The sequence below is a fragment of the Pinus tabuliformis genome, chromosome 4_1 (genome assembly GCF_031772625.1).
Source record: "Pinus tabuliformis cultivar Carrire ecotype Pingquan chromosome 4_1, CPIR1, whole genome shotgun sequence".
Classification (NCBI taxonomy): Eukaryota; Viridiplantae; Streptophyta; class Pinopsida; order Pinales; family Pinaceae; genus Pinus; species Pinus tabuliformis.
In genome coordinates this window covers 87,431,522-87,444,292 of record NC_142303.1, presented here as the reverse complement: position 1 = coordinate 87,444,292, position 12,771 = coordinate 87,431,522, and the positions used below count along the sequence as shown (strand labels likewise).

At 42.0% G+C, this 12,771-nt stretch overlaps 1 pseudogene; it reads left to right on the top strand.

Moving 5' to 3' along the window:
- The first annotated feature begins 9,626 nt into the window (after nucleotides 1-9,626).
- Nucleotides 9,627-11,135, top strand: LOC149174317 (25S ribosomal RNA; annotated as a pseudogene).
- The last annotated feature ends 1,636 nt before the right edge of the window (nucleotides 11,136-12,771 follow it).

Sequence of the window (12,771 nt, the reverse complement as noted above, 5' to 3'; positions counted from 1 at the left end):
GCCTCGCATGCAGCCAAACTTGCTGCCATATACTCAGCCTCTACTGAACTGAGTGCCACGGATCTCTGCTTCCTGCTGTACTAAGAAACTGCTGTCGACCCGATATTGAAGACCCCTCCAGATGTGCTCTTTCTGTCCGTTTTGCTTCGTGCCCAATCTGCATCTGTGAAGCCACATAGCTTCACCTCATCCTCCTGTCTGTACCACAATCCATATCCCGATGTGCCTCTCAGATAACGCAATACATGCTTGCCTGCCTTCCAAAAGAGCTTGGTTGGCTTGACCATAGCTTGTGAAAGCTGGTTAATAGCATAGCATATATCAGGTCGTGTATTGACCAGATACATAAGCGACCCCACCAACTGTCGATAAACAGTTGCATCCACTACTTCCGCCGAAGTACCATCCTCCTTCCTCCAACCTCCAGGAATAGGAGTATCAACAGGCTTGTAGCCATGAATGTTGAACTTCTCCAGTATCTCTCGAGCATACTTACCCTGAGAAACAAATATTCCATTAGTGCGCTGCCAAATTTCCAATCACAGGAAATAATGAAGGAGGCCCAAATCCTTCATCTCAAAATCCTTAGCAAGATCATCCTTGCATGAAAGTATCAACAGCTCATCACCTGTTAGAATCAATCATCTACATAAAGTACAATGATAAGCAACTTACGCTCCACCAAAATTTGGTATAGGTTTGGATCCGCCTCACTCTTGGAGAATCCAAGTCCGGTGAAATAACTGTCTATCCATGTGTACTAAGCACGTGGTGCTTGTTTCAACCCATACAACGCTCTCTTGAGCCTGCACACATGCGACTCGCTGCTAAAGATCTCAAAACCTTCGGGTTGGTCTATGTACACCTCCTCCGCAATGACTCCGTTGAGGAACGTAGTCTTCACATCCATCTGATGAATGTGCCACCCCATCTGCGCTGAGAGAGCAAGAATCGTACGTATGGAATAATACATTGCGACAGGTGCAAAGGTCTCCTCATAATCGATCCCCTCTATCTGTGAAAAGCCTCGGGCAACAAATCTTGCCTTGTACTTCTCCACACTCCCGTCAGCTGCCTGCTTAACTTTGTAGATCCATCTCGAACCCACCACTAATTTCCCTTCTGGTCTTGGGACAATCTCCCATGCACTGTTTCTGACAATCGAATCATACTCTTCCACCATGGCATCTACCCATGCGGGATCCTCCACAGCTTCCTTGAAAGAAGATGGCTCGGTCACAACACATTTGCTCACAAGAGCCATGTATCCAGTGTACTGATCAGGTGATTGTCTCTACCTGCGTTGAGCTATAGGTGGTCCTACAACCTTCTCTGCATCTTGAGCCAGTCGCTCAACTTCTATCAAGCGCTTTCGCCCTTTGATGGTTGGCGCTGCATGAGTGGTCTCTTCCACTCCATGAACTTTGTCCTGTGGCTGATCCACATCCTGAAGCTCATCCTTAGGAACTAATAGCTCCTCATCTGCATGCAAGCGTGGCTCCCTCTCAAGCGAACACTTCATGGCTTTCTCCTCCTGAAATTTTATATCCCGTCGCACAAAAGTCTTGCCACTATCTGGAAAATACACATGATAGTTGTGGGGCATATCAGTGTACCCCACAAATATCCCAACCTCTGCGGTCAGCTCCAGCTTCTTCCTGGCATCCTTTGTCACATGCATGTAAAAATTACTATCAAAAATCCTCAAATGAGACATATCAGGCCTCTTACCAGAATAAGCCTCCTCGGGTGTACTCATGCCAAGTATCCTGTGAGGACAACAGTTTTGCACATATACTGCAGTATTGCATGCTTCCGCCCACAAGTGAAGGGGTAGGCCCTGATCATGCAACATCGCCCATGCAGCACCCACGATCGTTTTGTGCTTCCACTCAGCAACCCCATTCTGTTGTGGGTTATGGGGAGCTATGAGCTCTCTTCGGATCCCTTCTACACTGCAGAAATCCTTGAACTCGCCAGAGATGTATTCACCACCATTATCGCTCCTAAGAGCCTTCACCTTCTTCCCTAACTCCTTCTCGACCAGTGCTTTGAACTCACAGAACTTTGAGTATGTCTTGCTCTTCTTCTGCATGAAGAAGATCCAACACTTTCGAGAGAAATCATCAACAATGATCACATAATACCTGTGCTTTTCTTTCGAAGCTACTGAGAAAGGTCCACACACATCTGTGTGAATTCTCTCAAGGATCATCATGGCATGACTATCCTTCTCGTGAAAGGTGGCTTTCACAAACTTTCCCAAAGTACACCCCTTGCACTGATCTGACTGCGCAAGAGTGCCTTTAGGAAGCCTAGTAGTGATCTGCTGCAGTATCTTCAAGGCTCCATGGTGAAGGTGACCCAATCTCCTGTGCCACAATTCGCCATCATACCGGCTCACCAATCCTTCTACCTTGCATGCCATTGCTGCGCAGCCATCTACATGCAACTGATAAAGGTTCCCGACTCGAACCCTTATCTTCCAGGTTTCTCCAGTTGTCTTACTGTGCAGGAAAGCCTTTCCCTCGCTGAAAACAACATCATATCCCTTGTCTTCTAACATCGCCACAGAGATAAGATTCTTCTTCAATCCTGGAACATGCATCACTTCCTTCAATACGAAGGGTTTACCAGAAGGGTACCGATACCGGTCGCATTGTATCTACCATAATTGCCCATTTCTATGTGCACTCCAAGATCTTTCTCCTCTAGATCAGAAAATAAATCTCGATCTCCTGTCATGTGAAAAGATGCACCACTGTCCAAGAAGCATACCGATCCCATCACACTTAATGCCAAGCATACGATCAATGAAAAATCAAGCTCAAACTGTGAGGCTAAGGCCTCTCCCGCTACAGATCCAGCAGCTTGCTTGTTCTTCTTCTTCTGTGGACAATTAGTGGCATAGTGTCTGTACTGGTGACAGTCAAAGCACTTCACCTTGGACATATCCTGCTTCTTGCCTTTTGCACCGGAATGAGAAGCTTTCTTGTTCTTCCCCTTCTTTGCTTTGGTAGCTAAAGCCCAATTTTCTTCATCAGTTGCCTTTGATGAAGATCCATCCCTGGTATTCCGCCTGATCTCCTCCTGCACAAGATTTGACCAAAGTCTCTCCCATCCTGGCGATTTCTCCTGACCATTGACAGAGTCCTGATAGGAATGCCAACTCTTCGGAAGACCAAGGAGAGCCAAGCTCACCAAGTCCTCATCATCGACAGTCACCCCCACACTTCCCAGATCATCCCTGCACTGAGTGAACTTCGTGAGATACTTGGGCATACTGTCTCCCTTCTCGCATTTAATGTTTATGAGTTTATCCTTGAGTGCCAGCTTCCTCTAATCACTCTTGCTTTGGAATAGATCTTTCAAATCTTTCCACATCAATTATGGAGAAGCCTTTCCATGCAGGCTGGACACAATGTGATCCTTCACGCCCTCCAACAGAATCCTTCGACACTTTGCTGTCTTCTTTTGCCAAGCATCAACCTACACAGTATTAGTAGGCTTTGGGACCTCAGCCTCTATGATCTCCTTCAGCCCATTATCATCTAACACCGCCTCCATCCTGTCCTTCCATGCAATATAGTTCGAGCTGCCCTCAAGAGCATACTCCAATCACAATCCGTTGAAAGACATTGCCATGTTGATACCAAGAAAAAACTGCTGCAAATTCGAATTCCGCCAGCTCAAAACTCAACCGCTTCTGATCTAAAATTCGCGAGAACAAAGTATTTCTCATACAGAGATTGACTATATGGGCTTTTACCGGATATCTCACCTTCCAAAAGAAAGGATGAATCCAGAGGCTACCTGGCCCGATTACAGACTCTGCCTGAAAAAATAAAATGTAAACACTTTCTGAATAATAGATCTAATGGTCAACAACTCCGATACCATGTAGAAATTTTGAATAATATGACACTTATTCACAAAGATTATCCTAATTATACACTATTACAGAATACATGCACAATACATAACCTCCTCTACGTTGATCATCAATTTAGCAGCATTAAAAACAATGAAACATCAATCGCATGCGCACATTAACATAGTATGTAACCCGGGGAAAGAATATAGCTGAAAACCCCACACTATCTGTATATTATAATGATAGAGAACATGTAACAATACATAGTACAATACTCCTCACAATTACTCAGTACTATCTCCACCTGTTACACATAAACTATCTCAGATCTGAAGCCTCAAATCTCCTCCATTGTTTGCCTGCCTCCACTACGCAATCCTGCAAGAGAATCAATCACTATGTGAAATAGAATTTCTTTGGTTATACTACACAAGCCTCATTGGCAATCTCCATCCATGCATGCGCAAATCTCATGCACAACTATAGTCACACTGTAGTCACAACTGATAGCAATCTCAACCTCTAACACCTGTCTCCACTGAGCTGTGCATGCACTGAGTTAATTGATGTATTCTTCAGTTGCTTTATGAGTTAATAATTAGTGAATTAATTAATAATTAATTCACACAACTCATCACTAGAGTATTCTTTAGTTAGACTAAAATACAACTAGTTCAACCAAGTCAAACTGAACACAACTCCATCAACTCCACAATCAACTCCACCAAACTCAACCACATGAGTTCTAACTCAAGTCCTGCATGCAATAGCTCAACTAACCCACAAGAAAAGCGTATTTCCTTCTGACAGTTGCATGTGCCACATCTGTAGCTCAAACTGAAGTGCTCCAAGAGGATAAGATAATGTTTATAGTCCAAATATTATTATGAGCTAATAATATTTGACTGTTCTATTTTTAGCCTGGCAGTCTAAAAATAGAAACTGCCCATATGTCTAAAAATAGAAGTCCATCTATTTTTACCAACATGAACAATCATCCACAAATAGCATCCTACAACTCATAGACCATGATCCATATGTCTAAAAATAGACATAGTCTAAAAATAGACTTTGTGCCAAAAATAGCTTGCGGGCCCACATAGTGAAGGCGACTTCTTTTCACTAAGCTCCATCATCTTGTTGCATTTTCAACAAGAGGTTTCATTACTTTTAAAAGCATGAAATGATGATGCAATACTAAAGAAATGTGACATTGACTTTCCCCAATACTGACCTGCACCCCTGAAACTGAAATTAAACATACCATCTGAAACAAGTCTTTGATTAGACTCACATGTACCATTCCTTGCAATACATTGTTGATGATGATAGCTTCTATAATTCAGTTGAATGAATGAATTGAAATTCATTCTGTCTTTAAGAAGATGTTCGTAGGACATTAAATGTATCTCCTATTGCTTATCCTGTTCATGAAAAAGACTTCTTGGAAAAGAATTAACCACCTTAACCAATTGATCTATAAATTGAATCTCGCATCTCAAACAATCAACTTGATGTTGTTCCTTAATAACCATCAGTACAGATTTACTTGAACTTATAAATTGCTTAACTTGATTTGAAACAATTAAATCCAAGTTTGATCTGACTTTGTGTGCCCTAACAATAAATTCAACCCCTTCTTTCTTTAGGTGATTTTTATGTTCTCTTCTGTAAAAGACTGCATCTCTATCATAAAGATAAGGAATCCCCAAAAAAACTCCACAAATGTCTACTGGGACCACATCTAATTCCACTTCATCGATGTACTTTGATGTAATTGCAAATTTTAACCGACACTGCTTTGTGACATGTATCTGATTTGATTTATTAATCCAACCTAATGGGTATGGTCTTGGATGTTTATGTGTTTCCAATCCCAATTGATTAACTATATGTTCAGATATTAAATTTGCTTGCGATCCACTGTCAAACATTGTGTCAATCTTTGTATACTTAGCAGTTATCCTTATGTGGAAGAGTTCAACTCGTTTATCCTCATGTGGAGGATTTATGTTTGAATAAGATACATTAGATTTCAAACTTGAACCAATATCAGAAGTTTTACCTGTCGTAACCATGGTGGTTATTTTTCATTCATCACTTGAATCTGCACCGAGGTCTTGCTAGATTGCTGCTATGGCCTTCTTTTTACTCTTCACCTTAAGGAACTTTTTGGGCTTAAGTTCTGGATGAAGTTTCCAACACTTCGATTCATCATGGTCGATCCTCTAGCAATGAGAACAAGTAGGTCTTTCCTTTTGAATGATCGCTAATTTCTTTCTCTTCGAAATGTTCCCCTTACTGTCTTTGGATTCTCTATTTTCCATCTCTTTAGATGACTGAGATGAAAACTTGAACGGTTTGCCACCCGATTCAATATGTATAGCCTGAACACACACCTCATCAAAATCATCAGGATTAAACATTAATAAAGTATGTTGCAAATATGAATGTAAACTGCTGATATATTTTAACAAAGTTTCTCATGTATCCAATGAAATACCAAGCACCAATGCTTTATTCCTAAAATCCTGAGTAAACTCCTGAACAATCTACCCTTTACCTTGCCTCAAATGCTGCCAATCAATAATAGCTTGCTGCATGTATCCTAAAGGATAGAACTGTTTCCTAAGAGCTTTCAAAAACTTAGACCATGAAGAGATAACTTTTCCTATACGCTTAACATCTAACTGAGTTTTTCTTTCCCACCAGATTAAAGTTGTTCCCCCCATTCTAAGTGTATTTAACTGAATTTTAGTTTTATTTTTAGAAATGTTCTGAATGTGACAATACACTTCTAACTGCTTTATCCAGTTATCTAAATTTTCAGGATTCATTTCACCATTATAAACAGGTAACTCAAATTTAACATCAAGTTTCAAAAGAGATGATTTAATAGGTTTCTTATCCATTTCAGATGTTGCACCAGAAGAAGAAGAAGAAGAAGAAGAGGATGATGGAGATTATGGAGGTGAATGAGGTTTATCATTCTTTCCTTTACCTTTGTCCTTCTTCGATGCCTTCGAAGAGGATGTTGCATCTCTCGCCTTCTTGTCTTCGTAAAATTCTCCCAACATCTATTGCATCGTTAAGAACGCCTGTTGCAACTGTTCCTCACTCATCTTAGTCTCAGTGTTTTCTCCTACATCAGATCCTGACATGGTTGATCTATGAACAACTCATCGCTTTCCAATCTCTGGATTGATCTACTTAAGGATTCCTTTTCCTCATTGAGACTTAGACCTAGTTAACATTCAATGGCAACTCTACAAATGAAAACCTGCTCTGATACCAAATTATATGATCTGATATGATCATATATTAAATACTGATGTAGAGTTTATTAGCCTTTAGTGAATTGAATGAAAACCGAAAGCACAGAAAAATGAGGAAAACTATTGGAGCAGAACACTTTACGACAACTGATGAACCATAAGAAAGATGCAAAACATAAGTGTAAACAGTGAAAACATAAATATACCAGACAACAATATTGATTACAGAGTTCGTCCCTGATGGACTACATCTCTGGGTCCGCTTTCAAGATGGGCGACCGTTTTATTAGGAATGAGAAGAAGAAGTGGATTACACAGTGAAAATACCAAACTGAACATGTTAACAAGCACTTTTGGTCATTGTCATCCGATAGCTCTATGAACCATCTTTCCAACGCCACTTACTATTTCCAAATCTGACTCCCGATGCTCTCAAAACTCTGAAAACAAAATCCGCCTCTAACCTCCAAAACCTGCACATGAAAACTGAAAACACTCCTCCTTTCTTCAAAGGAAAAATCTATCTTTTAAAGGCCTTTGGATGCATAATAACTTCTCTAGCCACCTTTAGATTGAATCAACTAACTTCTGGGGTTCATATGGTTAGGTTTTTGACACCTTAGGGTTTAGTCACATGGTCGAATTAATTACAAATCAATTTAAACAAACAAAACCGAAAATAAACATTAGAAACCCCGAAATCGTTAGCTGTCAGCACTAACCGGGTGGGTTTGGACAGCTCATGTGAGCACTGGGAAAAATCCGCAGTCATCACGCCGATGGTTCTACTCTGCGGTTATGACGTTGTTGTTCACATGCGATAACGCTTAACATTTTCCATGTGGTCAGAGGTTGTCGTTGTCAACAGTTATAAAATCCCAACGGTTTAATCATTACCGCGTTCACATGGCAGACTCCTCCGATGCGTTTTTCTGATGGTTTAGCACTGCGGTGAACTCTAACCTCTGCCTGTTGACTCGATCACATGAGCTGTGGTCCCGCTGTGGTTAGGGATGGCGGTTTGACTGATATTTGTTTTTTTATAATGTTTTATAGGTTGAGAGGGTTTAGAGCTAGAGTTATGACTTTAGAACTTTAGGTTTTGAATGCGATAGGTTTATGACTTAGGTAGTGTGGTTTGCCAATGTATTTTCAATACATAATGTTATGTCTTAGGACTTTTAATACATGGTTTAGGTTAAGTAATGGATTTTGAATACATGGATAATGTATTAGGGTTTAGCATAGTTTTATTACATTATTTTGATGTGTAGAATAGGATTTAGGGCTTAGATTTAGGATAAGAGTGAATTAGAATTCTTAGGGTAAACAAAGATAAATAGGATAGCTTAGGAGTTAGGGTTTATGTCTAGGCTTAGGTTTTAGGTTTCATTTAACTTTCAAAAACCCATGTCGGCTCTGCACAATGACATCGGCGAAACTGAAGCCTTTACTAGACGATCGACCTCGGTACATCCTTGTGCTCTTCGTGTGCCATTCGTCAACGTTGCATGACGATGAACATCACATCTTTGAAACTGACACTGGTAACGAAAAAAATAGTATGTTTTCGACCAGGTACTTTAACTCAAACCCTTTTACACAATCAACTATATCAACCATAAATCCAACAAAGTCGAACGACAAAACACATGTCGTCGAACAAACCCTGGCGGAACTGTCGATGACATAAGTTGACAGCCAGGTACAACATCACATCAACTGAACGCCATGAAACTGTAACATTACCTGAACCTGATCATTACCAACACTATCAATCTGTCAACACTGAACTGAAGCAGCGACGACATTGAACAACACCCATGAATACTGATGACGACACTTTAAACACTTGTGCAATTGGATCGATGGATCCTCTCGGATCACAGAGCCAGAGCTAAGAGCTAGAGCCAGAGCCGAGAGAGAGGGCAAGAGTCGAGAGCCAGAAGAGCCGAGAGCTTCAGGGGTAAGGGATAAAATGGTGTCTAAACCCATTGTTTCTTTGTAAAATAGTGGAGTTGAGCCAAGAGCTTGTAAAAGTACTTCGCCATAATCTGAGGGAGCCTAGTTGAGTTGATTAGAGCTCATGGAGACGTAGCCCAAGAGTTTTGGGTGAACTCCTTCTTAAATTGTTGTCTTATGTGTTTTGTTTTATTGCTGCATTATATATGCTGCTTTAGTTGTTGTCATATCAGTTCAAGAAAATAGACTTAAAAACACATAAACAGTCAACAATAAACATAATCATACACCTTATCTCAAGCACATATTTAATTCCGCATTGGTTAATCATGAAGACTTCGGAATATTTGAAGCTTTGGAAGTGGGAGAGGTTCTTGAAAATTAGACAAGAAGCCTAAGTGCCCCATTTTCAGATCAACCCTCGGCAACCCTTGAAAATCTGGAGGGCCAAGTATCGTTCATGCTCCGTCATACTCATAACTGCATTAGGTCTCCAAGGTGAACATCCTTTGGTCAATAGAACAATATAGTAAGGGAAGTCGGCAAAACGGATCCGTAACTTCAGGAAAAGGATTTGCTATGAGAGCTAGGCCTAGGGGTCTACACCCTCAACTCATGGGTTATCGGTAGTCTGCCCAAGCTACTGTCATGGCAAGGGCAGACAGTCACGTGTCGATTGGGCTATGGGCATAGAATGTCCCCTACCAGGGGCTTTTCCCTAGGCAACAAACAGTCGACTCAGAACTGGTACGGACATGGGGAATCTAACTATTTAATTAAAATAAAGAATATTGATGGTCCCTGCGGATGCTCACACAATGTGATTTATGCCTAGTGCTTTGAATGTCAATGTGAAGGAATTCAACCAAGCGAGGGTAAATGACAGGAGTAATTATGACTCTCGTAAGGTAGCTAAATGCCTCGTCATCTAATTAGTGACATGCATGAATGGATTAATGAGATTCCCACTGTCCCTATCTACTATCTAGCGAAACCACAACCAAGGGAACGGGCTTAGCAGAGTTAGCGGGGAAGGAAGACCCTATTGAGCTTGACTCTAGTTTGACTTTGTGAAATGACATGAGAGGTGTAGAATAAGTGGGATCCATTTTTAGTGCAAGTGAAATACCACTACTTCTAACATTATTTTACTTATTCTGTGGGCAGAGATGGAGCACTGCCCCTTTTTCTAGTCTTAAGGCATGTTTCAACGGGTCAATCCAGGCAGAAGACATTGTCAAGTGGGGAGTTTGGTTGGGGTGACACGTCTGTTAAAAGATAGTGCAGGTGTCCTAAGATGAGCTCAATGAGAACATAAATCTCATGTGGAACAAAAGGGTAAAAGCTCATTTGATTTTTATTTTCAGTACTAATACAAATCGTGAAAGCATGGCCTATCGATCCTTTAAAACTTCATAATTTGAAGCTAGAGGTGTCATAAAATTTACCATAGGGATAACTGGCTTGTGGTAGCCAAGCGTTCACAGCGACATTTCATTTTGATACTTCGATGTCGACTCTTCCTATCATCGTGAAATAGAATTCACCAAGTGTTGGATTGTTCACCCACCAATAGGGAATGTGAGTTGGGTTTATATTGTCATGAGTCAGGTTAGTTTTACCCTATTGATGAGCCACATCACAATAGTAATTAAACTTAGTACAAGAGGAACCTTTGATTCACACAATTGGTCATCACACTTGGTTGAAAATCCAGTGGTGCGAAGCTACCATGTGTCGGATTAGGATTGAATTCCTTTAAGTCAGAATCGATGCTAGAAGTGGTGCATGTCACTCTTTTATACCTGTACTAGGGGTTTCGCTTTGTCGCCCCCAGGGGCCCGTGTCATTTGCAAATCATGATTGTGAAGCATCACGGTCGAGGCACCTTTGACGTTCAATTCCAAACGGTCGTTGAGAAGAACTCTTTGCAGACGACTTAAATACACAACAAGGTATTGTAAGTGGTAGAGTGGCCTTGCTACCATGATCCACTGAGATTTAGCCCTTGGTCGCCTTGATTTAAAACTTTGCTCTTGTCACTAATTATTCTAAAAATCCGGACAACTCTCTTGTTGTGCGCCTTTGCCTTGTTCTCCAAACGACAATTTTTATTGCTCACATCTAAGAAATTTTTTACTTGGGGGTGGGAAATTTGGGGTTTCCACGTCGCGACTGCGAGAGAAATCGCTGTATTCTATGTGGAAAACTTGGGGTTGGTTGGTTGCGGGTGGTGTGTTTCAATTTCGCGGCATAATGGAAAATGAACCCAAGTCTGTGAAACTTGGGGTTTCCATGTCGCGCCACAGCCGAAACTGATGCCCAAGTCTAGGGAACACGGGAGTTCCATTTCGCAGCACACAATGGAAAACCATCACAAGCCTGGGAAACTTGGGTTTTCCATGTCCCACCCCTGATGGAAACCTCGGGTTTCCATATTTTATAGTGTGATGGAAACTCGGGGTTTTCAATGAAGCCCCAACACAGTGAACTTGGGGTTTCCACAACGATGGAAACCAACTTGCAAGTCTGGGGAACTTGTGGTTTCCATGATGATGGAAACTAGCACGTAAGTCTAGGGAACTTGGGGTGTTTTGAAACCGCTAGCCAAGTCTGGGGAACTCATGGTTTCCATGTCCCTGCACGACTGAAACCACCGACGGAAACCACCCAAGTTTGGGAAACCCAGGGTTTCCATGTGTCGCCCTGGCGTGGGGAACTTGGGGGTTTCCATGTCGCGACACAACCTGAATCACCCGAGTTTGTGGAACATGGGATTTTCGTGTTGTGGGGTGAAGAAAAGTAGCGAAAGTCTGAGGAACTCAGGGTGCCCATTCGTGGTGAGATGGAAACCACTACCCAAGTCTATGGACACATGGGGTTTCCATTTCGCGTCCTGACAAAAATTGCTACCCAACTCTGGGAAACATGGGGTTCCCATGTCACGTCGCAGCTAAAACTGTCACCCAAGTCTGGGGAGCTTTGGGTTTCCATGTCATCACGTGACAGGGAATGACTGCCCAAGTCTACCGAACATGGGGATTTCCATTCCGTGGCATGACAGAAACTGCGCAATTCTAGGAAAGTCGGGTCTTCCATGTCCCACCACAATAGAGACTGGACCTCGGTGTAGGGAACTTAGGTTTCCATGCCACGGCATGACAGAGAACCACCCAAGTTTTCGGAACCTGGGGGCTTCTATATTGTGGCATGAGGGAAATCGCCTAATTTCGGGAACCTCGGGGTCTCCATCTCCCGCCTTGGTGAAAATCACGACCCTAATGTGTGGAACTTGGGTTTCCATGTCGCAACACAACTGCAATTGCCCAACTTTATGGAACTCATGGTTTCCATGTTGCGGCACAATGAACAACCACTCAAGTCTTGTGAACTTGGGGTTTCCATTTTGTGACAGGATGGAAACCGCTTACATGGTTTGTCTCCGGAACTTGGGCTTTCCATGCCTCATCACGATAAAGGTTTTCCAAGTGCATAGAAAGTGAGGTTTCCTTGCCTTGCCATGACGACAATCACCCAAGCATGCAAAATCTAGGGTTTCCATGTCCCATCGCACTTGAAACCTCTGCCACGTAGGGGGACCTCGGGTGTCAGTGCTTCAAGTCGAGAGCGCCCGAGAGAGTCGAAAAATTGAACCCATAG